This window comes from Hyperolius riggenbachi, chromosome 6 (genome assembly GCF_040937935.1).
Source record: "Hyperolius riggenbachi isolate aHypRig1 chromosome 6, aHypRig1.pri, whole genome shotgun sequence".
Lineage (NCBI taxonomy): Eukaryota > Metazoa > Chordata > Amphibia > Anura > Hyperoliidae > Hyperolius > Hyperolius riggenbachi.
Genome location: NC_090651.1, coordinates 320,395,550 through 320,420,105, shown reverse-complemented (window position 1 = coordinate 320,420,105; position 24,556 = coordinate 320,395,550). Strand labels below are relative to the sequence as shown.

At 46.2% G+C, this 24,556-nt stretch overlaps 1 protein-coding gene across 1 annotated transcript in view; it reads right to left on the bottom strand.

Annotated features, from left to right (window-relative positions):
- LOC137521725 (interferon regulatory factor 3-like) overlaps window positions 1-24,556 on the bottom strand; it is a 65,172-nt gene that overhangs the window by 37,276 nt on the left and 3,340 nt on the right. The window lies entirely within an intron of this gene.

Sequence of the window (24,556 nt, the reverse complement as noted above, 5' to 3'; positions counted from 1 at the left end):
CTCCTCCTCTGCTATAGGCAGAGGAGCGCCAGCCCTGCATTCTCTCATCTCGCCCCACCCGGCTATTTTTTCATACCACCCGGCTGGAAAAACACTGTCAGGTTGAATTTAACTCATGGTTTATCTCTCCATATCTGTTTATCTCATAAATTATCTTGTTTATCTCATGGATCTCCTTTTTTTCTCATTATCTCCTTTTGTACAGTTATGGGGCAAAATAAGTAAGCTTTGAGAATCAACTCCATTCAGTCATAAGTTCCTCTTCAGGGCAGTCATTGCTCCCTTCAGGGAAAGTGAGGATGACTTGGCTGCCTGCCACCTCCGGCAGCCACAGTCTGATATGACCGCACATGTTCAGGTCAGTTTCCTTTCAGTTTCTGCCTGAGTGAAATGCTGCGTCTACCCTGGAAATGAAGGGGAATTCCATGTGTCACAAGGTTGGTTTTTACAAAATGCAAAATTGCCAAAAGTAAATATTTGAAATGCTTTGAAACAGTGAACCAGTGAAATGTGAAAGAACAATACAAAATTGCAAGAGCAGTAGAGCACTAGAGCCAGAAAGCATTAGTAATAGAAAGTTTCCCCCACATTCCAAATTATCTGCAATCACATACAGGTGAAACTTGAAAAATTAGAATATGGTGCAAAAGTCTATTTATATCAGTAATTCAACTTAAAGAGGAACTGCAGGGAAAAGGGGGAAAAATAAATCCATACATTGCAAAGTGAGAAGTTAAAAAATAGAACAGAGCTCAAGAAATGATTGATATTCGCCATGTAATTTGTTCATATTGTTTGATCCACAACCAGCCTGCACATCATCATCTTTACTACTGGCAGACATGAAAAATACTAGACAGCACCAACTGCCATCATCTTTAACCCCCCCCCCCCCCCCAAACAATGCAATAGTCTAAAAGGTCGTTTTTTTTATAGATATACATATGCACATCGTGAGATACTGGTTGCTTAGCAGTTGGGAACAGCTATTATTTTCCAAAATGCAACAAGGCTCACAGACAGGAAACTGTCAGGACCATGGTCATGACATCACACTGTAGGAGGGGTTTCACCACAATATCAGCCATACCGACTCTTGATGATCTATTTGAGAAAACGTAAAGATTTCTTGTGGGAAAGAGGTTATCTGCTACTGATTGGGATGAAGATCAATCCTTGGTTACAGTTTCTCTTTAAAAGGTGAAACTAATATATGAAATATAATTGTGATGATTATGGCTTATATCTTATGAGAACCCCAAAATCAAAATCTCAGACCATTAGAATATTGTGAAAAGGTTCAATATTCTAACCAGCCCCGTTTCTTGCCCCGTGCGGAGCGTGCCGCCGCCCGGGGCGCTGTTGGGAGGGGGCGCTATAATGGAGGGGGGAGCCGGAGCCGCGGGGAGGGCAGCCCGACCTCTCCCTCCCTCTCCTCTCCTGGGCGCCCTCCGTGCTCCCCCCTCAGATGCAGAGTTCGTGAGCAGCAGGGAAGCGCTGTTTACAACTCACCGGCTGCCTGGCTCCAAGCGCTGCTCTCTCGCCGCTGGTCTCCTCTCTCTCTCTGTATACGTACTGATACACGCTGCTTCCTGTAGCCGGAAGCAGCGTGTATCAGTATGTATACAGAGAGAGGAGACCAGCGGCGAGAGAGCAGCGCTTGGAGCCAGGCAGCCGGTGAGTTGTAAACAGCGCTTCCCTGCTGCTCACGAACTCTGCATCTGAGGGGGGAGCACGGAGGGCGCCCGGGAGAGGAGAGGGAGGGAGAGGTCGGGCTGCCCTCCCTGCGGCTCCCCCCTCCATTATTGGGGGCATCTACCTATCTAACCTATTCTGGGGGCACCTACCTAATCTAACCTACGCTGGGGGGCAGCTGCTAATCTAACCTACGCTGGGGGGCGCCTACCTATCTAACATACACTGGGGGGCACCTACCTAATCTAACCTACACTGGGGGGCAGCTACCTATCTAACCTATACTGGGGGCAGCTACCTAATCTAACCTACGCTGGGGGGCAGCTACCTATCTAACCTATACTGGGGGCAGCTACCTAATCTAACCTACGCTGGGGGGCAGCTACCTATCTAACCTACACTGGGGGGCACCTACCTAATCTAACCTACGCTGGGGGGCAGCTACCTATCTAACCTACACTGGGGGGCAGCTACCTATCTAACCTACACTGGGGGGCAGCTACCTAATATAACCAACACTGGGGGGGCAGCTACCTATCTAACCTACACTGGGGGGCAGCTACCTAATCTAACCTATACTGGGGGGCAGCTACCTATCTAACCTATACTGGGGGGCACCTACCTAACCTATACTGGGGGGCACCTACCTAACCTATACTGGGGGGGCAGCTACCTTATCTAACCTAAACTGGGGGGCAGCTACCTAATCTAACCTATTCTGGGGGGCACCTGTCTAATCTAGCCTATACTAGGGGGCACCTACCTAATCTAACCTATACTGAGAGGCACCTACCTATCTAACCTAGGGGGGGGGGGCGCAATTTTTACACCCTCGCCCTGGGTGCATTTTAGCCTAGAAACTGCACTGATTCTAACCTCAAAGTGTCAGACTGTAATCAGCTAATTCATCCAAAATACCTGCAAATGGTTCCTTTCTATTTCATATACTAGTTTCACCTTATAAGTTGAATTACTGAAATAAATGGACTTTTGCACAATATTCAAATTTTTCCAGTTTCACCTGTAAATATTTGTGGTCTAAAAGAATTTGAAATCAGAAAGATAATGCAATATAACTGGCTTTATATACAGTACTCACAAGACATGTTAACTTACCAATCACATTGTTTCGCTGCATCTGGCGAGTGGCGACCAATTCTCTTCCGTCCTGCCTAGCGGACCTTATGGGGAACTTCTACTAAAAATACACTTTGGGCTCTATTGACAATGACTTACCGCATGCGGTAAAGTACTTGCGGGAAATTTGCGACCAAAACAACGCCATGTGGACATTCACAAAATTTTCCGCATTTTTTTTCCACATGCGGAAAAAGTGAGGTAAATGTTCGGTAGTAATGCAGAAAAAGTTCAGCAAAAGTCGGTATTTTCCGCAAAAAAATCCAAATTCTCCAAAAAATTAAGGCGCCTTATTTCTGCGTTAAGTACCGATGTTTTTATCACCTACAAGTAGTAGGTGATATATTTCACTTCCCATTGATTTAAATGAAGTCTGGAGGCTTAAGTGCTGCGCTTGCTGGACTTTTACCGCATGTTTACCGCAAGTTTAATGGCTGTTTCCGCACTTTTTTTACCGCATGCGGAAAACATGCGGTAAATTTTAGTGAAAGTGCAAAAAATGCAGGGATTACCGCTGGCGGTATTTTTGCGATAAAAAATCCTTTACCGCATGTCTCATTGTGAATAGAGCCCATTGTGATGGACACATCACCAGACCAGAAGAGCCGCCGACCTATGGGGGAAGAGGAGCTGTAACCCGTCATCATGGTCACGCCCCTCGCTGGAGCAGACCTGATGGGAAACCTCCCCCACTATGCACCACATGTCCACTATGGGGCCGTTGACACTGCGGTGATTTTGCTGCACAGTGGTGATGAGGGACCCCCATTCAGTCCTCCGTCTTTTGTGGGAGGTACTGTGATGGTGTTTACATCTATCTCTTTTCCCATTGGTCGGCAGTCCCATGCGTAGGCGTGTTGGCCGCGTCAGACACAGGAAGCAGTCACATGGGCGGCAGAGGTTGCCTACTCACATGGTCTGCTTTGAGCCTGTCTGATCGGGCAGTGCTCAGATCGCACAGGGGGGTAAGAGGTTTCCCATCAGGTTATTTCAGTAATTCAACTTATAAGGTGAAAACTGTGGGTGGATGCGGCGCTGCTGTTGAGACTTCAATGGGCAGAACACATTGGGCTCGATTCACTAAACTGTGCTAACTCATAGCACGGCCGTGCTAGCGTTTTGCACGCGTTAAATGCATATTTTCGCGGCATAACGAGCAAAAATTTGTGTTTGCGCACTAAAACCGTTACGCGCATTATAACGCATGCAAAGTGCTAGCGTGGCCGTGCTATGAGTTAGAATGGTTTAGTGAATCAACCCCATTGTGTATTTTTAGTAGACGTTCCCCATAAGGTCCACTCGGCAGGACGGAAGAGGATGGGTCGCCAGAGGCAGCGAAACAATGCGATTGGTAAGCTGACACATCTTGTGAGTATATAAAGCCCGTTATGTTGCATTATCTTTCAGACACTGACATAGCTTGATAAAGGAGGTTCTTCTCCGAAACATTGCATTGATTGCTGGTTGCAATATGTCTAAGTGTCTTCCATAAACCTAAAGAGCTTTAACCCTCTGGGGGATAATCCCGAGCTGAGCTCGGGGTAAGCCGCCACAGAGGATTTTTCAGGCCCTGGTGGGCCGATTTGCATAATTTTTTTGTTGTTGCACGCAGCTAGCACTTTGCTAGCTGCGTGTATATACCGATCGCCGCCGCTCCGCGCTGATTCGCCGCTACCCGCCGTGCCGCGCCGCTCCCCCCCCCAAGACCCCGTGCGCAGCCTGGCCAATCAGTGCCAGGCAGCGCTGAGGGGTGGATCGAGACTCCCTCTGTCGATGACGTCATCCCGATCGTCGCCATGGCGACGGGGGAAGCCAAACAGGAAATCCCGTTCTGAACGGGATTTCCTGTTTGCTTTGTATGCCGGAGGCGATCGGAGGGGGTGGGGGGATGCAGCTGCACAGCGGCTATCATGTAGCGAGCCCTGGGCTCGCTACATGATTTAAAAAATAAAATTTTTTAAAAAATAGTGCTGCGCCACCTCCTGGGCGATATAATTGTATCCCCCAGGAGGTTAATACATTTTGATGGTGCTGGCCTCTCACTTTCTTCAGAGATTCTTCTGTCGAAATAAAACATTCATTTTAAATAAATAAATGATCTATCCCCTTTAAAGTGACCCAGAGATGAAGAAAGCTGCCATTTTTTACTTACCTGGGGCTTCCTCCAGCCCCATAAGCATGGCTGTGTCCCTCGCCGTCCTACTACGATGTCTCGTTCAGCCGCGGTGAGCCCCGGTAAGCAGCTCAGTGATGTCAGCGGTGGACCTTCTGCGCATGTGTGGACCTTCTGTGCAAGCGCAGCAGGCCTTGGCTGACGTCACTCAGTCAGACTGAGTCCGACTGAGCCGCTTGCCGGGGGTTGATTGTGGCTGAATGGAGGATTTCGGGAGGACAGCAAAGGATGCATCCATATGTAAAGGATTGCGGAGATGCCGCCGCGCGGTCTGGCGGTGGGGCGACTGTCTCCACGTTCAGACCGGCGGTTTCCGCACAGCAGCATGCGTCTGGTTTGTCTGAGCCTTCTAGTGCACACAAATGGAAAGCTACGCGCGCGCGCTGGGCGGCAGGACCTTTATGCCAGGAGGAGAGGGATCAGCTGATCAGGTTGCTCAGCTGATCCCAGCGCAGACTGTCATTGGCTGAGTAGCGCTGGGTGGTGCTGAGGAGCGCTGCACTATATATAGATCTCGCTGGTCAGTCTCAGGTTGTCTGCCGTTGTGAATACATACGTGTGAGCACTCAGACCATAGTCAGATCCCACAGTGTGTTAGAACCAGGTGGACCTGGGAATTCACACTTAGCCAGATTATGCTTGTGTCATTACTGTGTTATACTTTAGACCAGTTCCAGGGTGTTGTGACCAAGGACCTCACACCCAAGCTTAGGAATACTGTGTCATTGCTGTGTTATACTTTAGACCAGTTCCAGGGTGTTGTGACCAAGGACCTCACACCCAAGCTTAGGAATACTGTGTCATTGCTGTGTTATACTTTAGACCAGTTCCAGGGTGTTGTGACCAAGGACCTCACACCCAAGCTTAGGAATACTGTGTCAGAGCTGTGTTATACTTTAGACCAGTACCTGAGTGTTGAGACCACGGACCTCACACTCTAGACTAGGCCTCTGCTTTATCTGTTATGACCAATTGCTCTCTCGATCTCTCTCCTGCTTTCTGATTCGGTACCTATGCATATCTGCCTACCTGTTGCCAAACCCTGCCTGTACCTGGTTACTGAATCAGCCTTCTGTCTCTGTACCTTATCTGCTCGTGTGTTGCCGACCTGGCCTGGCCGACCCTTCTGGCTGTCACTCATTCCTTGAGTGTTCAGTCTGTCTGTACTACCTGTGACATTTACCCCGCCAAGTGTCAGGGAGCTGCAGAGACCTCCTGTTCCTCAGAGAGGCCTCTCTGCAGTCCAGTCAGGGGCTCTATCCCTTAGGAGTCCTTTGGCTGCAGTATAGTCTGATTCCCAGTATTGCAGGGAATCACTGGCTCGCAGGTTATCTCTCTCCCCTTTTCTAGGAGATAATTCACACACAGCCAAGGGCCACCTGCTCCTCAGGTGGTCCATGCTCATTGTTATCTGCGTCTCCCACCCCACGGGAGACAGCCTACTGTTGCACCAAAACACTTACACTTTATCAGTTGTCCAGAGGTTAGTCATACTTGTATTATTGGTGATTCTGCACATCATCAATAATCGGGTATACAGTGGTGTGAAAAACTATTTGCCCCCTTCCTGATTTCTTATTCTTTTGCATGTTTGTCACACTTAAATGTTTCTGCTCATCAAAAGCCATTAACTATTAGTCAAAGATAACATAATTTAACACAAAATGCAGTTTTAAATGATGTTTTTTATTATTTAGTGACAAAAAAACCCTCAAAACCTACATGGCCCTGTGGGAAAAAGTGATTGCCCTCCTTGTTAAAAAATAACTTAACTGTGGTTTATCACACCTGAGTTCAATTTCTGTAGTCACCCCCAGGCCTGATTACTGCCACACCTGTTTCAATCAAGAAATCACTTAAATAGGAGCTATCTGACACAGAGAAGTAGACCAAAAGCACCTCAAAAGCTAGACATCATGCCAAGATCCAAAGAAATTCAGGAACAAATGAGAACAAAAGTACTGTAATTGAGATGTATCAGTCTGGTAAAGGTTATAAAGCCATTTCTAAAGCTTTGGGACTCCCGCAAACCACAGTGAGAGCCATTATCCACAAATGACAAAAACATGGAACAGTGAAGAACCTTCCCAGGAGTGGCCAGCCGACCAAAATTACCCCAAGAGCGCAGAGAAAACTCATCAGAGATGCCACAAAAGACCCCAGGACAACATCTAAAGAACTGCAGGCCTCACTTGCCTCAATTAAGGTCAGTGTTCACGACTCCACCATAAGAAAGAGACTGGGCAAAAACGGCCTGCATGGCAGATATCCAAGGCGCAAACCACTTTTAAGCAAAAAGAACATTAAGGCTCATCTCAATTTTGCTAAAAAACATCTCAATGATTGCCAAGACTTTTTGGAAAATACCTTGTGGACAGACGAGACAAAAGTTGAACTTTTTGGAAGGTGTGTGTCCCATTACATCTGGCGTAGAAGTAACACAGCATTTCAGCAAAAGAACATCATACCAACAGTAAAATATGGTGGTGGTAGTGTGATGGTCTGGGGTTGTTTTGCTGCTTCAGGACCTGGAAGGCTTGCTGTGAAAGATGGAACCATGAATTCTACTGTCTACCAAAAAATCCTGAAGGAGAATGTCCAGCCATCTGTTCGTCAACTCAAGCTGAAGCGATCTTGGGTGCTGCAGCAGGACAATGACCCAAAACACACCAGCAAATCCACCTCTGAATGGCTGAAGAAAAACAAAATGAAGACTTTGGAGTGGCCTAGTCAAAGTCCTGACCTGAATCCTATTGAGATGTTGTGGCATGACCTTAAAAATGTGGTTCATGCTAGAAAGCCCTCAAATAAAGCTGAATTACAACAATTCTGCAAAGATGAGTGGGCCAAAATTCCTCCAGAGCGCTGTAAAAGACTTGTTGCAGCAAGTTATCGTAAACGCTTGATTGCAGTTATTGCTGCTAAGGGTGGCCCAACCAGTTATTAGGTTCAGGGGGCAATTTCTTTTTCACACAGGGCCATGTAGGTTTTGAGTTTTTTTTCTCACTAAATAATAAAAACCATCATTTAAAACTGCATTTTGTGTTCAATTATGTTATCTTTGACTAATAGTTAATGGTTTTTGATGAGCAGAAACATTTAAGTGTGACAAGCATGCAAAAGAATAAGAAATCAGGAAGGGGGCAAATAGTTTTTCACACCACTGTATATCTGTATTGTTGGTGATACTGCAGATCACCAATAATCAGATTCTCTCTGTGTGCTGACACCAATCGTTACAGAACGGCAGACCTGAAAAACAAAATGAACGCACTCCACAGCCGTCTTGATGCACTCACCACCTCGGTGGAGAATTTCATCACAGTGCTGGACGGTCATCAGACCCAGATCACTGCCTTGTCTGGGTCCATACAGGTCCTTCAGACGGCTGTGAATTCAGTGCGATCCCCTCCAGTTACAGACTTATGTATGTCTGTACCCGAAAGGTTTTCTGGTCAAAGATCTGACTTTCAGAATTTTAAAAATCGAGTAATGTCGTATTTTTAGTTAAGACCCAACTTGTCAGGAACTGAGGCACAGAGAATTACATTTATTAAGACCCTGCTGTCAGGGGATTCTCAAACATGGGCATATAGCCTTCAGGCAGGGCATGAGGCTTTGACGTCAGTCGAGGAATTTTTTAAGGCCATGGCCATAATTTATGATGATCCGGACATTGCCTCCACTGCTGAGCGGAAGCTCAAAACTTTGCGTCAAGGCAAGGATCCGGTAGAAGTCTACGCAGCTGAGTTCAGGAAGTGGTCTGTGTCAGCTAGGTGGGGGACATTTGCATTGTTAGACATTAGATGTTGGGACACCCTGAACCTAAATCTATCGATGAGGCAATCACTTTAGCAGTACGGGTTGATCGGCGTTTGCGCTATCACAAACAGACCCGGGGTAAGAACACTGTGAGATATGTCTCCTACGCCTCTCCTCCACCCGTGTCACCTCCGCCAGAGCCAATGCAAATTGGACAGTCAAAATTGACACGGGTAGAAAAGAATCGCAGGAAAACAGAACAGCTCTGTTTATACTGTGCAGAGGAGGGTCATAAGGTGCAGAATTGTCCCAAGAAGTCGGGAAACGCTGCCACCTAGGTGTAGTCAGAGGTAATACCCTAGGCGCGCAGTCTTTACCTCTAAACGATAATCGCTTGCTCCTTCCCTGTTCTGTCACATGGGAAGTTCAGACTGTTTCCACTGAAGCTTTCTTAGACTCTGGCTCAGCGGCCAACTTTATGGATTCCGAGTTTGCAAAAAAGTTGGGGATTCCCATACTTCCATTGGACCAGCAGGTTTTGGTCACTGCAGTAGATGACTCTCCTCTGCAAGGTAGACATCCCCTGTCTCGGACCCCGGAGTTGGGGTTCAGTGTTGGGGTACTACATAAAGAGAGTCTACAGTTTCTGGTCTTGCGTATGGCAACCTCCACCGTTTTTCTTGGCATGCCATGGTTACAACTTCACTCACCTCAGATAGACTGGGTTTCAGGTCAGCTAACGAGCTGGTCTACCCATTGTTATCATCACTGTTTAGCGAAAGTAACCGTGGGTAACACCAAGATTCAGGTTAAAGGTGTCCCAAGCCAATACGCAGAATTTGCAGACGTGTTTTGTCCCAAATCAGCTGATAAACTTCCCCCCCACCGTAGTATCGACTGTCTCATCGATTTAAGATCTGGTTGTATGCCTCCCAGAGGTCACCTCTATAATCTATCTGGGCCTGAGAAACTGGCAATACAGGAGTATATCAAAGAAAATTTGGCTAAAGGTTTCATGCACCCCTCTCGTTCACCAGCAGGGGCAGGATTCTTTTTTGTAAAAAACAAAAAGGATGGAGGCCTTCGTCCTTGCATTGATTACCGAGGTTTAAACAAGATTACAGTGAAAAATCGTTATCCTCTGCCCTTGATTGACGATTTGTTCACTCAGGTTACTAACGCCAAGATTTTCTCGAAATTAGATTTAAGAGGTGCATACAACCTAGTTCGTATCAGGGATGGTGACAAATGGAAAACGGCCTTCAACACACCCGATGGGCACTACGAGTACCTGGTGATGCCCTTCGGGTTGTGTAACGCCCCGGCCGTCTTCCAGGAGTTGATTAATGAGGTGTTCAGGGAGGTGTTGGGGAAGTTTGTCCTAGTATATCTGGACGATATTCTGATCTTTTCGTCTAATCTCTCGGAACACCAAAAGCATGTCAAGTTTGTCCTAGGGAAGTTAAGACAGAATCTGCTTTTCGCTAAACTTGAGAAATGTCTTTTCGAAGTGACCTCTGTTGCCTTCCTGGGGTACATTATCTATGTCTGGCCTCTCTATGGATCCTGGTAAGGTTTCTGCTGTCTTGGAGTGGCCTCAGCCTGTGGGACTGAAGGCGCTCCAAAGGTTTTAGGGCTTTGACAACTACTACAGGAGGTTTATAAAGGGGTACTCTACAGTGGTCTCGCCCCTCACCAGTCTCACCAAAAAGGGGGCTGATACTTACCACTGGTCAGCAGAGGCACATACTGCTTTTTCCACACTGAAAAAACTGTTCTGTTCTGCACCCATATTAAGACATGTGGATGTCACCTTCCCCTTCATCGTGGAGGTGGATGCTTCAGAGGTGGGGGTGGGGGCTGTATTGTCTCAGCGTTCGGGTTTACAGGGTAAACTCCACCCGTGCGCTTACTTCTCTCGTAGGTTTTCACCCGCAGAGAAAAACTACGATATAGGCAACTGGGAGCTTTTAGCCATCAGGTTAGCCTTTGAGGAATGGCGACATTGGCTAGAAGGTGCAGAACACACTATCACAGTTTATACAGATCATAAAAATTTGGAGTACATAGAGGGTGCCAAGAGACTTAGCCCCCGTCAGGCCCGGTGGTCTTTGTTCTTCTCGAGAATTAGATTTGTAATTACGTATACCCCTGGTAGTAAAAACGTCAAGGCCAAGGCCTTGTGTTTCGAGCCTGAGACGGTACAGCCCTCAGCCCCTGAGACCATTCTACCTCAGAAGGTGGTTTTGGCAGCCACTGAGACCTGGAAAGATTGGACAGTCACTCTGAGCCCTTACCAACAGGATGTTCCAGAGGGGAAGCCTGACGGGGTTATGTTTGTGCCACTACCTTTCCGTCTACAACTGTTACAGCTTTTCCATTCTCACAAAAATGCTGGTCACCCTGGGGCCACCAGAACTCAGGATTTGCTGGCCAGATGTGCTTGGTGGCCTACATTAGCAACAGACTGTAAGGAGTTTGTAAGAGAGTGTGCAGTGTGTGCTAGGAGTAAACCTTCTCGTCAGGCTCCTGTTGGTACTTTACAACCTTTACCAGTCCCGAGTGAACCTTGGACTCACTTGTCCATGGATTTTGTGGGAGAAATCCCCAGGTCTGAGGGCAAGACGGTCATTTGGGTGGTAGTAGACAGATTCAGTAAGATGGCTCATTTTGTCCCCTTGAAAGGACTCCCCTCGGCCCAGGAATTGGCTGATCTCTTCATCCAGCACATTTTCCGGCTGCATGGCATTCCGGAAAATGTAGTGTCAGATCGGGGAGTCCAATTTGTATCTAAGTTTTGGAGAGCTTTTTGCCATCAGCTGGACATGGATCTTGCATTCTCATCAGGCTACCATCCACAGACCAATGCCAGACCGAGAGAGTTTACCAGTCCCTGGAACAATTTCTTAGATGTTATGTTGCAGATGCGCAATCCGATTGGGTAAAATTTTTGCCGTTTGCAGAATTTGCGCACAACAACCTGAAGAGTTCCTCTTCAGGGTTTTCCCCATTCCAGATAGTGCCGGGAAGATCACCCAAGTTTGCTCCATTGCCAGTGGCATCTACACAATTTCCGGCCCTGGAGGATTGGCAGAGGGCTTTGAAGGAGATTTGGGGAATGGTTAAGAGAAACTTGGGGAAAGCCTTCCAGACCCAGAAAAAGCAGGCAGACAAAAGACGGTCCGTAGAGTGGAAATTCTCTCCAGGGGACTTGGTGTGGGTGTCAACGCATTTGGCCTTGAAGCAACTGTCACCCAAACTGGGTCCTAGATTCATAGGACCTTTTCCAGTGACCAGAAAAATTAATAACGTCACTTATGCGATTGATCTCCCAGCCAGCATGCGAGGTGTGAGATCATTCCATGTGTCTCTGTTAAAGCCGGCAGTGCACGTGGATTCCTCTCCCCCCCCCCCCCCCCCCCCCCTGTGTTGGTTGATGACCAACCTGAATATGAGATTGAAAAGATTCTGGACTCTTGGTTAGTGCAGAATTCCGTGCAGTATCTGGTTCACTGGAAGGGATATGGTGTGGAGGAAAGAACTTGGGTGCCAGATTGTCGCATGCATGCGGAAGAATTAAAGAAAGAGTTTCATGACTCACATCCTGGGAAGCCTGGTGGGAAGTGTCCGGAGTCCACTCCTCAGGGGGGGGTACTGTAAAGGATTGCGGAGATGCCGCCGCGCGGTCTGGCGGCGGGGCGGCTGTCTCCGCGTTCAGACCGGCGGTTTCCGCACAGCAGCATGCGTCTGGTTTGTCTGAGCCTTCTAGTGCACACAGATGGAGAGCTACGCGCGCGCGCTGGGAGGCAGGACCTTTATGCCAGGAGGAGAGGGATCAGCTGATCAGGTTGGACAGCTGATCCCAGCACAGACTGTCATTGGCTGAGTAGCGCTGGGTGGCTCTGAGGAGCGCTGCACTATATGTAGATCTCGCTGGTCAGTCTCAGGTTGTCTGCCGTTGCGAATACATACGTGTGAGCACTCAGACCATAGTCAGATCCCACAGTGTGTTAGAATCAGGTGGACCTGGGAATTCACACTTAGCCAGATTACGCTTGTGTCATTACTGTTTTATACTTTAGACCAATTCCTGGGTGTTGAGACCACAGACCTCACACTCTAGACTAGGCCTCTGCTTTATCTGTTATGACCAATTGCTCTCTCGACATCTCTTCTGCTTTCTGATTCGGTACCTATTGCATATCTGCCTACCTGTTGCCATACCCTGCCTGTACCTGGTTACTGAATCAGCCTTCTGTCTCTGTACCTTATCTGCTCGTGTGTTGCTGACCTGGCCTGGCCGACCCTTCTGGCTGTCACTCATTCCTTGAGTGTTCAGTCTGTCTGTACTACCTGTGACATTTACCCCGCCAAGTGTCAGGGAGCTGCAGAGACCTCCTGTTCCTCAGAGAGGCCTCTCTGCAGTCCAGTCATGGGCTCTATCCCTTAGGAGTCCTTTGGCTGCAGTATAGTCTGATTCCCAGTATTGCAGGGAATCACTGGCTCGCAGGTTATCTCTCTCCCCTTTCCTAGGAGATAATTCACACACAGCCAAGGGCCACCTGCTCCTCAGGTGGTCCATGCTCATTGTCATCTGCGTCTCCCGCCCCACGGGAGACAGCCTACTGTTGCACCAAAACACTTACACTTTATCAGGTGTCCAGAGGTTAGTCATACTTGTATTATTGGTGATTCTGCACATCATCAATAATCGGGTATATATCTGTATTGTTGGCGATACTGCAGATCACCAATAATCAGATTCTCTCTGTGTGCTGACACCAATCGTTACACCACACTTATGGGGCTGGAGGAAGCCCCGGGTCACTTTAAAGGGAACTGAGCACATTCTCTTTCACTGGAATCTCTCCTGGCATAGAAGCTGCCATGTCCCCCCCTCCCCTTCTCACATTCCTTATTTACAGAAGTCAGAGATGCTATCTTGACACATTGACACACACAATGGCTTTGAAGAAACAGTCCTAATTACTCACCCCCTATGCTGATGAAAAGGCCTTGTTTACCTCTTGGTAATTAGCTCAATAAAACAATTAGGTTCCTGAAGTCTCTGCAGTTGGGGACCCTTGGGAAGGCCTGCTGAAACAGGCTACTAAAACTACTTTGAATGTAAAATACAAGGTAAAATGAAAGTTTATTTTAATAATGAAACAGATTGTCGGCATGCATTTTTAATGTGCTATAGAAATGTCCTGAGTGATAAAAAAAAGGTGCTCGGTTCACTTTAACCCCCTTGGCGGTATGAAAAATACCGCCAGGGGGCAGCGCAGCAGTTTTTTTAAAATTATTTTTTTTTTAAATCATGTAGCGAGCCGAGGGCTCGCTACATGATAGCCGCTGCTCAGCGGCATCCCCCCAGCCCCGCCGATCGCCTCCGGCGATAGGCGATCAGGAAATCCCGTTCAAAGAACGGGATTTCCTGGAGGGCTTCCCCCGTCGCCATGGCGACGGGGCGGAATGACGTCACCGACGTCAGCGACGTCGGGACGTCATTGGGAGACCCGATCCACTCCTCGGCGCTGCCTGGCACTGATTGGCCAGGCAGCGCTCGGGGTCTGGGGGGGGGGGGCGCGCCGCACCGGATAGCGGCGATCGGGCGCGCGGCGGCGGCGATCGGGGTGCTGGCGCAGCTAGCAAAGTGCTAGCTGCGTCCAGCAAAAAAAAAAATTAAGTAAATCGGCCCAGCAGGGCCTGAGCGGCACCCTCCGGTGGCTTACCCCGTGTCACACACGGGGTTACCGCTAAGGAGGTTAAAGTCCATGAGACCACCCCCTCCTTTGGAACTCTTTCCCTCACCCAGTTCGTCATGCTCCAAGCCTGGAAACCTTCAAACGTACACTGAAAACACACCTGTTCAGTCTATGATTTGCTATAGGTAGCACTGAAGTCACACTGCCTCACCCACTAACCCCTGTGTTTCCTTCCCTGTTGTTTCCTCCCCACTACCCTCTACAATGTAAGCTCGCAAGGGCAGGGACCTCCGCCTAGTGTTTCTCATACTGCTGTAATTTAACATATGCACATGTACCAATTACACACTAACTATGTATGTATTTGTATTTCTACTATTTAATGTCATGACCGTACAGTGCCTTGTATTTGTGTATATTTGTTCCTAATTATTTGTTTTGTACTATGTTCAGCGCTACGGAAGATGTTGGCGCTATACAAAATAAAAAGAATAGTAACAATAAAATATATGAGTAAGGGTTGGTGCACACCAGAGCGGTTCTGGAGAGTTTTTTAAAACGCTTGCAGGGGGAGTACCGTGTAGCTAATAAAAGTGAATGGGATGGTGCACACCAGAGCGCTTCGTTTTTTTCCACAAACGCAAACTCGGGGGGTTGCAGCATTTTTTAGATTTCTGAGGCGTTTCTGCCTCAATGTTAAAGTATAGGAAAAGCTCAAACCGCTCTGAAAAACGCTAGATCAGAGCGGTTTTCCAGGCATTTTTGTTACAGAAGCTGTTCAGTAACAGCTTTACTGTAACAATATGTGACATCGGCTACACAAAAATGCTTCCAAAAACGCTTTGGCATGTTTTGAAAATCTCTCTAAACATGCCTAGAATCGCTCTTAAATCTGCTTCAGGTTTTTGGTGTGCACTGGCCCTGAACCAGTAAGAGGCAAAGTCAGGGAAAATGTATATTTAAAGCCTGTTGCACACCATGCAATTTCCTATCAGATAGATGGGTCGAATAGATAATTTTTGACAGGTCCGATCTGATTTAGAATCTTTTTCTGATCGATTTGCATTGGCGTGCTCAGAAAAGTGTGACCCTATTTCCGGTCCAGTCAGGTAAAACTGATGCAAAACTAATGCAAAAATTGGATGGTGTGTGGCCACCATTATTGTCTTTAAAGGACCGCTATCGCGAAAAAGTGAACTGAACTGACAAGTTTTGGGCCAGTCCATCTCCTCATGGGGGATTCTCGTAGTTTTCTTTGTTTCAACAGCATTTCCTGAACAGCAGTTTAACTGCTAAATTAGTAAGATACCAGCCAGCCTCCCTACTCACTTGCACACTATTTTGTCCTATTTTGTCAATTAGATTTTTAGATTAGATTTTTCAACTGCTGTTCATAAAATGCTGTTCAAAACAAAGAAAACCCTGAGAATCCCCCATGAGAACCTGTCGGTTCTGTCAGATTTTAACTGCTACTTTTTTCGCGATAGAAAAACTGCATTTGAAAGTTGCTATAAGGCTGCTTTAAAGGGAAGGTTCAGGGACTGTTTAAAAAAAATAAAAATCCGCATCCACTTACCTGGGGCTTCCTCCAGCCCGTGGCAGGCAGGAGGTGCCCTCGGTGCCGCTCCGCAGGCTCCCGGTGGTCTCCGGTGGCCAACCCGACCTGGCCAGGCCAGCGGCCAGGTCGAGCCTCTTCTGCGCTCCATTGTGCGTTCCACGCCGGCGCGCTGACGTCATCGGACGTCCTCCGGGCTTTACTGCGCAGGCTCAGTAGTTCTGAGCCTGCGCAGTAAAGCCCGGAGGACGTCCGATGACGTCAGCGCGCCGCTGTGAGGCGCATTTTGGAACGCGGAAGGAGCCCGACCTGGCCGCCGGCCTGGCCAGGTCGGCCACCGGAGACCACCGGCAGCCTGCAGAGCGGCGCCGAGGGCACCTACTGCCTGCCACGGGCTGGAGGAAGCCCCAGGTAAGTGGATGCGGATTTTTATTTTTTTTAAACAGTCCCTGAACCTTCCCTTTAACAGTGGGATGTTAACCACTTCACCACTGAGGGGTTTTCCCCTTTGAGCACCAGAGCAATTTTCACCTTTCAGCGCTCCTTCCATTCATTCGTCTATAACTTTATCATTACTTATCACAATTAAATGAACTATAGCTTGTTTTTTCCGCCACCAATTAGGCTTTCTTTAGGTGGGACATTATGAACAAACACAGGGTCACTAATGACCAGCCCTTTGAGTATCAATATAGGAGTATTTGGCTCCACATTATTGGACCTAATGGTCAGTAAAAGAAACACAACTTTAATCGTGCCTAACAAGATTCACAAATGAATGTATAAAACCTCTAGTGTGGAGGTCTTGGCTTATCCCCCACAATAAGACATCTAATGTGGTGTAGCTATTCCACATAAAGGTTTAGAACCCTGCTGGTATAGGAGATGGTTGTAGCCACTAGCATTCAATCAGCTGTCATGTAGACTGCTAGCAGATGCTGCCTGTAGTCAGTACAGACCATCACCTACATATACATATCAGGAGGACATATAGAGGAGTGATAGTGCTATTTACACAGTGATTGTACAATGATCTTTAACATGTTTCACCCTACGGCTTTTTCAAAAAGTGCTATACATATATACAATGAGCATAGTGCACCCCCCACCAGCAAAATGTCCCCCAGCAAATAGCCCAAGTCAGAGCTGAGGCACTGTTTGCAGTGCAGGTTTAAATAGACTGAGAGAGAGGACAAGCACACCCACAGGGCGTGGCTACATGCATCAACCATTTCTATTCAGGTACACATCAGGGTTCTGATGTGTGTGAAGTGATGCGTATCTATGCGCCCTGCAGCCGGCGAGCTTATAAGCTATGAATGTCGACTGCACCTGCGACACATCACAAAGTCAGCTGTAGAGACATACCAAAAGGAGGGGGGGGGGGGGGTTACAACAACCCATGTTATTAGGCCTAGCGCTGTTAGTCCGTATAAGACTGTGCTTCAATCCATATGCAAAGTGACAAATAAACGCATGATATGTATCAAACGTATATTCGATTGCTCATCTGAGCACTGCAATGCTGGCATTGCATCCATGCATTACATGCACTTTGGAAATTCAGCATCAGAGCCTCCACATAGATAAGTAGCAGTAACAATTATACACTTGCACCTTGTATCTTAGGGTAGAAGTCACATTGTGACTGACATGACATAACACATCATCTCGAATGATGTCTATCGATTTCCAGGTGAGTATATAGAGTGTATCTAAAAGTCTCAACCACTGTGCATTATGTCATTCTGATAGGTGCATAAGGGGATTAGTATCTCAGCATATGCATACGATTGTATCTATCAATCTGCCTACCTTGTTCCCATAGACTGCCAATCTCCATCATTCGATCGGTTACATCCATGCACTATATATACTCTGGAAACTTGACATCAAAGCCTCAACATGAATAGATGGTATTTACATTTGTGCAATTGCACCATACACATTGGGATAGAGCTCCCATTGTGACTAACATGAAGAGGAAACACATCACCTCAAGTGGCGTATATCGATTGCCAGATGGGTATATGAGTAGTATCAAGGGTCTCAGCCTCTGTGCATTATGTCAGATAGGTGCATAAAAGGGATTAGCATCTCAGCAAGTGCACACAATTGTATCAATCAGTCTACCTCCCTTACTCCCATAGACAGCCAATCTCCATCTCTCGTTGATTACTCTATATATGGAGATCTCAGTTGCTCATGGATTGAATTTATACTTGCTCAATTGCCCGATTTATTACTGTTAGTAGATAAGTGTGAACCAGTCAGAGGAAACAAGCCAGATTGAAATCCTCATTCAGTCCGTTTGGAGCAATCGAGTCAAGACGAAAAATCCACCTCGACTCGATTTGGGTTAATTTTTTGTCGAGGTTAAACCCCCTAATGCTTCTTTTCCATTCCTGAATCCCCCAGAACATGATGTCGAACCTGGATTTTGGGTGTACCTGATTCATGTGTCGTGCAATCGGTGTGTCGTTCCTGTGTTTTATGTCGCCAATGTGTTCTAATACTCGCTCCTTGAGTGCTCTCGTGGTTTTACCCACATACAAAAGTTCACATTTGCACTTAGCCGCATATACGACCCCCTTTGTATTGCATGTGATAAATGAGCGAATGTCAAAAACCCTACCGTTTACTGGGGAGACAAATTGTTTGATTGTGGGCATATATTTGCATGCTTTGCACTTCCCACAATGGAACGATCCTTGTGGTTTAGTAGGTAACCAGGTGCTTTTGTGTTGTTCTGGATTCTTGGAAAACGCGCTGTGGACAAGAATGTCCCTCAGGTTGGATGCCCTTCTATATGTTATTGAGGGTCTTGAGGGTAAAATACTAGCTAGATCTTTATCTTTTTTTAATATTGGCCAGTAATGCTCGACAATTTGAAAGACTGAATGGGACTGTTCAGTGAACGTGGATATACGCCACTTGAGGTGATGTGTTTCCTCTTCATGTTAGTCACAATGGGAGCTCTATCCCAATGTGTATGGTGCAATTGCACAAATGTAAATACCATCTATTCATGTTGAGGCTTTGATGTCAAGTTTCCAGAGTATATATAGTGCATGGATGTAACCGATCGAATGATGGAGATTGGCAGTCTATGGGAACAAGGTAGGCAGATTGATAGATACAATCGTATGCATATGCTGAGATACTAATCCCCTTATGCACCTATCAGAATGACATAATGCACAGTGGTTGAGACTTTTAGATACACTCTATATACTCACCTGGAAATCGATAGACATCATTCGAGATGATGTGTTATGTCATGTCAGTCACAATGTGACTTCTACCCTAAGATACAAGGTGCAAGTGTATAATTGTTACTGCTACTTATCTATGTGGAGGCTCTGATGCTGAATTTCCAAAGTGCATGTAATGCATGGATGCAATGCCAGCATTGCAGTGCTCAGATGAGCAATCGAATATACGTTTGATACATATCATGCGTTTATTTGTCACTTTGCATATGGATTGAAGCACAGTCTTATACGGACTAACAGCGCTAGGCCTAATAACATGGGTTGTTGTAACCCCCCCCCCCCCCCCTCCTTTTGGTATGTCTCTACAGCTGACTTTGTGATGTGTCGCAGGTGCAGTCGACATTCATAGCTTATAAGCTCGCCGGCTGCAGGGCGCATAGATACGCATCACTTCACACACATCAGAACCCTGATGTGTACCTGAATAGAAATGGTTAATGCATGTAGCCACGCCCTGTGGGTGTGCTTGTCCTCTCTCTCAGTCTATTTAAACCTGCACTGCAAACAGTGCCTCAGCTCTGACTTGGGCTATTTGCTGGGGGACATTTTGCTGGTGGGGGGTGCACTATGCTCATTGTATATATGTATAGCACTTTTTGAAAAAGCCGTAGGGTGAAACATGTTAAATATCATTGTACAATCACTGTGTAAATAGCACTATCACTCCTCTATATGTCCTCCTGATATGTATATGTAGGTGATGGTCTGTACTGACTACAGGCAGCATCTGCTAGCAGTCTACATGACAGCTGATTGAATGCTAGTGGCTACAACCATCTCCTATACCAGCAGGGTTCTAAACCTTTATGTGGAATAGCTACACCACATTAGATGTCTTATTGTGGGGGATAAGCCAAGACCTCCACACTAGAGGTTTTATACATTCATTTGTGAATCTTGTTAGGCACGATTAAAGTTGTGTTTCTTTTACTGACCATTAGGTCCAATAATGTGGAGCCAAATACTCCTATATTGATACTCAAAGGGCTGGTCATTAGTGACCCTGTGTTTGATTATTTTTCCCTGGTATATTTTCTCGGTGGGACATTATGCCAAGAATTATTTTATTCTAAATATGTTTTCATGGGAAAATAGGAAAAATGTGGGAAACAATTCATTATTTTTCAGTTTTCGGCCATTATAGTTTTTAAATAATGCATGCTACTGTAATTAAAACCCATGAAATGTATTTGCCCATTTGTCCCGATTATAAACCCGTTTAAATTATGTCCCTATCACAATGTTTGGCGCCAATATTTTATTTGGAAATAAAGGTGCATTTTTTTTCAGTTTTGCGTCTATCCCGAATTACAAGCCCATAGTTTATAAAGTAACAGTGTTGTACCCTCCTGACATAAATATTTAAAAAGTTCAGTCCCTAAGGTAACTATTTATGTAATATTTTTTAATTGTAAATTTTTTAATTTTTTTTTTTTTTTACAAAAAAAAAAAAAAGGGGGGGGAGTGTGGGAGGTAATGAGTTAATTTTTTGTGTATAAGTAATGTATTTGTATGTGAAAAATGTTTTAGGGTGTAGTTTTTTACTATTTTCCCACAAGATGGACACAGTAACATTTTGTTTATGTGACCTTCCGGACGCTTGCAGGAAGTACAAAGAGGCTGGGAATTTTTTTTTTTTCACAATAATCGCGCTGCTTATTGGAGAAGCAGCAGATCATTGCGGGGCTTAAATCAACAAACGGGAATGAATTTTCCTGTTCATTGATCTCCGGGCGAGCGGGCGGCGGCGTGCATGCGAGCGGGAGTGCGGGCAGCGGCGGGAGCGCGGAAAGTACGTATTTCTCCGTCCCTGGTGGTAAAAGTATGGAAAAAGGGAGGGAGAAATCCGTACGGGTGGGGGTAAAGTGGTTAAAGTCCCACGTTACAGCAGCCTGTAACGCAGTCCAACTCACAGCAATTATAAATCAATGGGTTGTTCACAGTGCCCACGTTGCGTATTTCCCTGCATTAGAATGTTTGCACATGCTAAGTAATGTTTGTATTTGTTTTTTTAAATGTGCCGCATGCGCTGTTTTCGTTCGATCAGTATGCGTCAAAAAGTATGCATCAAGTACGCATCAAGAGACGCATAACGCAGTTCAATGTAACGTCCAACTTCAAAGCTAACATGCGTTGCGTTAGGGGCACGTTATGCGACCTTAACGTCGCATCAAACGCAACGTCTTAGTGTGAAAGAGCCCTAAAGCTTACAAACAAAATTAATTACAAACAGCCTCCCTGTTTGTAAGGGAACTGTAATAATCGGTGAGGCTAGGTTCACAGCGGGATGTTGTCGTGCTGCGTTATAAACTCTTATAACGCAGCTTACCGCACTGCAATGCTAATCCTATGAATGTGACGTAAGCGTTGTAACGTGTAGCGCTATGGTAACATAGTTATTTTGGTTGAAAAAAGACATACGTCCATCAAGTTCCAAACAGTATAAAGTACAACACCAGCCTTCTCCCTCACATATCCCTGTTGATCCAGAGGAAGGCGAAAAAAACCCCCACAAGGCATGGTCCAATTAGCCCCAAAAGGGAAAAATTCCTTCCTGACACCAGATGGCAATCAGATAAAATCCTTGGATCAACATTATTAGGCATTACCTAGTAATTGTAGCCATGGATGTCTTTCAATGCAAGGAAAGCATCTAAGCTCCCTTTAAATGCAGGTATAGAGTTTGCCATAACGACTTCCTGAGGCAATGCATTCCACATCTTAATCACTCTTACTGTAAAGAACGCATTGCTGCAATGCCTCTAAACACACACGTTACCAGGTACAGGAAAACATACTTTAAATTGCTTTCATCCTTTCCTGCACCTACTGTATGCGACGGTAATGCAGCGTTAAAGAGACACTTAGGCCAGAAAAAAAAATGCATTTTACTCACCTGGGGCTTCTACCAGCCCCTTGCAGCAGTCCTGTGCCCTCACAGCCACTCACTAATCCTCTGGTCCCCCGTTGCCAGCTAGTTTCGTTTTTGCCGAAAGGCCCGTCAGGACTGGCCACGCGTAGCTTTTTCCGCATTCCCGACTGTAATTAGCGCTATTTTGGGCCGCAACGCATACAAAAACACACGTTGCCGCATTACGAACGCATAGATATGCGGCAACGCATATTTTTGTATGCGTTGCGGCCCGCAATAGCGCTAATTACAGTCGGGAATGCGGAAAAAGCTACGCGTGGCCAGTCCTGACGGGCCTGTCGGCAAAAACGAAACTAGCTGGCAGCGGGGGACCAGAGGATTAGTGAGTGGCTGTGAGGGCACAGGACTGCTGCAGGGGCTGGTAGAAGCCCCAGGTGAGTAAAACTCATTTTTTTTTCCTGACTTAAGGTTCACTTTAAAGTACGTTACCTTTTTTTTTGTTGCGTTGTAATGCTGCGTTGTGACTTTAACGTCTCATCACAATGCAACGTCCCACTGTAAACCTAGCCTAAGAGTGTGTCCATAGCTTAAAGTGGCCAGTAACGATATAATCCCACAATCCTGAAACTCCCAAAATACCCGCTTACCAATCCGATCAGACTGATATAATCGATTTGACAACAAACAGATCGATTCCATTAATCTGATCAAACTGTTTAGCTGGTTTACTGTTTGTAGATTCACCCTCTCACCACCACTCACCAGGTCTAGCTGGTTTACGGCTGTTAATGGACACGACTGATCATTTACCGGAGTGATCGGAAACAATCGATCGTCCGTGGGATTGTATGGTTAATTTGCACCTTTAAGGCGGCCGTACATCTATTGATTTTGCGGCCATATGACCATTTGATTTGATAATTATTATTATCGAATCTGAAGAAAATCAGTACTGAAACAAGTATCCCTGATCGACGGTTTGACCGATTTTGAGACAAAATCGGTCCAATGTATTGATCAAGCAGACTGAAAAATCTCCTGCCAGTGTGGTCAATAGGGTGCATGGCGGTAATGGCGTGTGATATCGGGATCAGTGATGAACCCTCAGCGGCTGTCCCCACAATTGTTAATGTGCCCCCCAGTGCCTTTGCATTAAAATCTCTCATCTGATTGGCCACGGCGAGTCCAGCTGCTTCTTCCCACTCGCGCTCCCACATGCAGGGCTGGTTCTCTCATGAAGCAAGGGGAAACATTTGCATCAGGTGCAGAGATTTCAGGGGCAGCACTATTGTACTGTGTTTACACTAACAGCATGCAGTCAGAGTAGGAGGAGAAGTGAGAGGCAAGCGATAAGAAGAGGTCATCATTGGGGAAAAGCAGCTTGTTGTGCTGTGTGAGGAGTCTGACAGTGAGTGAGGAGGGGGGAGGCAGGAGAGCAGCAGTGTTTCATTTGACTTGTACAGCAGAAGGGAGGAGGTGACACTACCAGTGTGCTATTGTGTTGAGCTGTAGTATGTTATGTGAGAACATTAAATGAAGCAGAGTAAATTGTTGGCTGCTGTACAATTATTACAAATGGGGGGGAGCATACTCACAAGGTTGCCTCAGGCAGCAAAAAGCCTAGAACCAGCGCTGCCCACCTGACTGCTGCATTAGCACGTGTGACGTCACATAATATGTCAGCGCTATATAAATACTTAAATAAATAAATGAAATATGGGGTAGGACTTGGAGCACCCAGAGTTAGGCTCTGTTCACATCTAAAATCGAAACGCAAGTGTTTTGCGATTTTGTGTGAGTTTTCTTTTAGCGCCTCCTGGCGCTTGGCTGCGTTTTTTAAAAAACACTTTTGCAGAACGATTTTTAATTCACTCCCTAAGGCAAGACAGGAAGCGAACTCTTTGACCTGGAAAATAATAAATACAATGTATTTATTCTTAAAATCGTGAACGCAATTGAGCACAAAGCGATTTTGTGAGCATTTAGCGCTCTTCCTATACCTATACCAAAAATGGGTCAGGCTCCGCTTTACAAAATGGGCTGATATGAACCTTCTCATACAGAATAATTGCACAAGCGTTTTGAGGGCGATTTTGAAAATCGCCTGCGCTTGAAACAGGGCTCTTAGTGTGAACAAGCCCTTACAGGGTACCCAGCAACCCATGGTGAACCACAACTCCTAGGAGTGTGTAAGGGGGCTGAAAGAGACCAAAAAGCTCTCTCTCTCTAGAATGCTATGCAAAACAGAAATTTGCTTTCTTAAAACAGAAGGTGTTTGTGTATATTCTGGTTGCAATGAGCAGATGAGGTGTCCCACACAGCCTTGCTGAATAATAACCCTAGAACAGGAGTCTCAAACTCGCGGCCCGCGGGCCATTT